Raw genomic sequence first — 5,218 nt, 5'->3', positions numbered from 1 at the left:
ATCACCACCCATCCCCCTGGAGTGTATTGGCAATGCTGTCCTATGATCTGGAAAATGTTGCTGGGACTTTATTTGTTTTCAAGATTCATCATGAACCATCGTGGTCGTGTTGGTATGTGGTTCTTTTGACTTCCACAGGATGTCTACAGTACACTACACTGAGGGAATGCTGGGGTTGGGGTGTGGAAGAGACAGTACAGGGTGAAAAGAAGAGAAAACCATTTATTTAGTATGTCACCATTGTTTATAGCCATTTCTGGGCTATGCAAGACCTTCATACTAAAAAACAAGCAAAATTCAACCGACCATTGAAAAACTTTGGATGTTTTATGCTGATTCAAGATTGGTCTCTCAAAATAAGCCAAGCATTTCTGAACCAGTCAAGCAGTTGTTTTCTGTGATTGTTCTCATCTGTGTTAATGTTCACCACACTGCCTTGGGATGCCTTCGTGAGATGGAAATGTGTTGCTGGAAAAGCGCAGCAGGTCAGGCAGCATCTAGGGAACAGGAGAATCGACGTTTCGGGCATTAGCCCTTCTTCAGCAACACATTTCCATCTCTGATCTCCAGCATCTGCAGACCTCACTTTCTCCTTCAATATTCAGAACCTGATATCAAACTGCAAAGCAACTTGTGTGACTAATTCTAGGAATTCATTCATTATGTTTATAAGTATATGGAAATACTGAGAATTAAAGTTAGAATCCACATTCTCAAAGGTTGACAAAAATTGGAATAATTTAATAAGCCAAATAATGAAGGTAAAATTACTTAAACTATGTAATCAATCTATGGGAAAGACAATAGGTCAAGGCGTTACCATATCATACTCCAATATTGGGTAAATTGAGAGTCCCAAATCCACACTTGCCAAGTGCCAAATAGGTACAGTGATATTCCCAGAGTTAGCATTCTAATTGGTTGCCTTCAAGCTCACTGTCTTGGTATACATGCCAGGCAGGATGTAAATGCTATTAGCCAAATCAGAAATCTGACAGCTGTGACACCTAAGCATTCCCAATAGTAGAGGTGGGTGTGAGCAAGCTCCATCTCTTTTCAATAATTTCCAGATAGTGCCTTTGAAGAAGCACATGGAAAATTGGGTATGGATCCATAATAAGGGTACATATAGTTTCCATATTCTATTTGTTCTTGAAACAACCACATATGATTTGTATTGACCAAATTGGATTGGGTGTATTTTTGTCTTTCATAACATGCAGATAAAACACTCCTAGCTTCTTTAACATTTTTAAGATAGGTCAGTGTTAGAACAGAATACGGTCTTCTAAGATAGGTCAGGTTAGGACTGAATGTAATCTTGGGGCAGTATTTGTTTCCAGTACTGATGCACTGTTCATCATTTTATTGTTCAGTGGTAATTATCTCGGCCATTGAAAACATAAGTTGCTTTTCCTTCAAGCTCATTGTTTCAAATCCATAACATTGCCCTTTTCCTAAGAGGTGTTGATTTGTGAAACATTTTGTGTACTTTTCTAAAATGTCCACTTTGTTTCTGTAACTCCCCAGAACAAAGAGAACAATAAATTTGGAACATTTTTAGTTAGCATTTGTATTAGTGTCTTGTTTGTATGTGAGACAAAATTCTTCAGAGCAGTTGGTTATATGTTGGCCAACGGTTTGAGATTTTACTGTGCTCCTCATTGGACTCCTAATTATTTTGTGCTTCCCAAGCCTGTAAATTTAAGAATCTACTCTGAAAATCTGCCAAATATTGTGTTTTCTGCCACTTTACTTAAGGAGCAACCTTGTGGTTCTGGGGAGCAAGTCCCACCTGGAGATACCTTGTGGTCTTGGATGTTGATATCTTTTTCTATGTTTAGTAACAAAGTAGCTGAACACCTAGTTGTTTCTTCACACTACTTTAGCAAGTGATACATTATTTCTCTTTGTATTTATATGATATCAGCATGTGTAGTGTGCAATGATGTAATTAAACATGTGAACTGTTCATCTTGGTGTCTGCCTTTCTTTGCAAGTGCCTTTCAATATGTAGCAGATTTTGGCGATAGGATGATAAAACAAAGTGCAAAGTTATTGGAAGCTGAGAATATGATCCACAAAATGAACTGGTCTGGGTGACCTCCTTGCTTGGATGGCAGAGATTTCAACTGGATTATGCTCAGCCTGTCTGAGCATGGCTAGTTCGACTACTAATGTAACTGATTTTGTATTTTACCTAATCTGGACAGACTTTAGCTTCTGCACTACTATTATGGACATCCACAACTAAAGGAACTATGTCATTTTTCACTTGAAATGAGACAATAAGGCTGCACTTATTAGAAAGCTAGGAATATTTAGTATTTATTAATGTTAGTACTGCTAAAAAATAATTTTTCAAAGCTTTTTGTCTTGCACTAAATGCAATTCATGAATATATGAGGAGAAAAACCAATGTTTGTACTATATGAGAATATTTATACTACATACAGTATTAATGTTGGTTTTCCCCTTGAATTGGTATTCTTTCAAATGATTCTGATGAATGGCAGACAAAAGGCTTTGACAAAGCATGTTACTTGCAGTGGTACCCAACTTCTGTGTTGCCAAATGACTATATTTTTTAGTTTGTTCTTGGGACATGGGCATTTCTGGCCATGGCCAATCATTGCTTCCTATCTCAAATGTCCGTGGAGAAATTGGTGGTGAGCTGCTTTTCGTGAACGACTGCAGTCCGTGGCATGTAGGGGCACTCAATACTGTTTAGAAGGGAGTTCTGAGTTTTTAATGCAGCAGGGATGAAGGAACGGTGATATCATTCAAGATCAGCCTTGTGAATAGCTAGGAGGGGAACATGCAAGTGGTTGTGTTCACATGCACCAGCTCTGACTGACGTTTTAGATCGTAGAGCTCACGAGTTTGGAAAGTGTTGTTGAAGGAACACTGTTGAGTTGCTGCACTGTATCTTGTAAATGGTATGCACTACTGCTAATGAACGTTAGTGCTGTAGGGAGTGAATGTTTATACATATGATACCGATCAAGCGGGCTGCTTTGTCCTGGATGGTGTCAAATTTCTTAAACGTTGATGGGGTTGCCCTCTTCCAGACAAATGGAGAGTATTTCATCAGACTCCTGACTTGTGCCTTGTAGATGTGGACACATTTTGGGCAAATAGGAGGTGAGTTACTTGCTGCATGATTCCTAGTCCTTGACCTGCTCGTGTAGCCACAGTATTTATATGGTAGAATTGATCACTGCACTGTTCTTGTGGAAACAAAATCCCAACAATGTGGAAAAATGTCCATGAGTATCCTGTACACAAAAATCAGGTCAAATCCAACCTAGCCAATTATTGCCCCATCAGTCTACTCTCAATGATCAGTAAAATGATGAAAGGGACGATCAACAATTCCATAGTGCAGCATTTGCTTGGTAATAGCCTGCTCAGTGACAATTCAGGTTCCACCTGACCTACTCAATTCCTAACCTTAATTGTTCAGTCATAGACAAAAGAACTGAGTTCAGAAGGGGAAGTGAGCATGACTGCCTTTGACAAGGCTGCGTTTGACCAAATATAGTATCAAGGAAAACCATATTGAAGTGTATTAAAGAGGAAACTCTTCTCTGGTTGTAGTCATACCTAGCACAAAAGAACATGATTGTTGTTGTTTGAAGTTTGTGATCTCAGCTCTGGGACATGTCTTCAGGAGTTCCTTAAGGTAGTGTCTTTAGGTGCTTCTTCAATTACCTCCCTTTCATCATAAGATCAAAAATGGAGATGTTTACAGTTGATTGCACATTGTTCAGCACCATTTGTGACTCCTCAGGCACAGAGGCAGTCCAGGTCCAAACGCAGCAAGATCTGGAGAATATCCAGGCTTGGATTGTCAAGTAACATTACAACCAAACAATTGCCAGGCAATAACCATCTCTCACAAGAAAGTAATTCTTGCTGCTTGACATTCAATGGCATTACTCTCACCAAATCCCCTATTATCAATATCTTGAGTTTACCATTAACTAGAAACTGAACGGGACAAGCCACATATATATTTTGGTACAAAAGCGGGTGAGAATCTGGGAATTACACGGTAAGTAACACTCCCTCTGTCTCACTAATGCCATGTCTACCTTGTTAAGATACATCAAAAGTGTGATACAATATTTTGCACTTGCCTGGATGAGTTAAACTTCAAGAAACTTGACACTATCAAGGACAAAGCAACCTATTTGATACCGCATCCACCAGTTTCAACATTCATTCACCACTGATGCACTGTGGCAGCAGTGTGTATCATCTACAAGATGCACTGCAGTAAAACACCAAGGGACGTTTGATAGCACTGCCTGGAAAGACAAGGGCTGAAGATGCATGGAAACAGCAGTGGGAGTCAAGAAATCACATGCCGGCAGTAGCCGGGAAGGTAAATTAGAATATAAAATACTTACCACGTGAATCAGCAGAGCAAGGCTAAAAAACACATTCCATTCTGGTTACATACAGATAAGAAGATTCACACGGGGAGGTGTGTAATAAGATTCACACGGGACTAAGCAACACCTCCATTCCGGTTAGATTCACACATGTATTGGGACACAATTTTAACCCTTTCACCACATTCCACTGCTTGGCCCAATACATGTGTTACATTATGATTCACACATGTATTGGGACATAATTACACCACAGTCTCTCAGGGCGATGTCAGTTCCTAAAAGACTCTAGGCAGAAGTGGCTACTGCAGATGCTGGAGATTAGAGTCAAGATTGGAGTGGTGCTAGAAAAGCACAGCAGGTCAGGCAGCACTGAGGAGCAGGAAAATCTATGTTGGCAGGAGCCCTTTACCAGGAACGCCGATTTTCCTGCTCCTCAGATGCTGCCCGACCTGCTGTGCTTTTCCAGCACCACTCTAATCTTGACGCCTAGAAGACTGTATTCTTGTTCAGTGTAGTTTCGTGGACTTCAAGAAGCACCTGTTGTTCTGCAGGTATGTCCCTTTCTGATTGGCTGTTGTTGCCATGTTGTCTCCTCCCTGGGTATGGCCAAACCTGGCTCAGAGACACCTGACTTCGCCGACACCACTGCGCCCATCTGGACCAGCTCGGTATTCTGAGGGATCTCTCCTGTTGGTGAGATGTGGTGACCAGGTGGTCTGCGACCTCTTCCCTTGACATTACCTCCTTGATCCCATGCCATTTCCAGAGTCTGGGTGACACTTCCTCCTGACAACAGGCAAAACATCATTTTCACA

Source organism: Chiloscyllium plagiosum, chromosome 13, assembly GCF_004010195.1.
Source record: "Chiloscyllium plagiosum isolate BGI_BamShark_2017 chromosome 13, ASM401019v2, whole genome shotgun sequence".
Taxonomy (NCBI): domain Eukaryota; kingdom Metazoa; phylum Chordata; class Chondrichthyes; order Orectolobiformes; family Hemiscylliidae; genus Chiloscyllium; species Chiloscyllium plagiosum.
The sequence above is the reverse complement of the archived record's forward strand: the minus strand, read 5'-3'. Positions refer to the sequence as shown.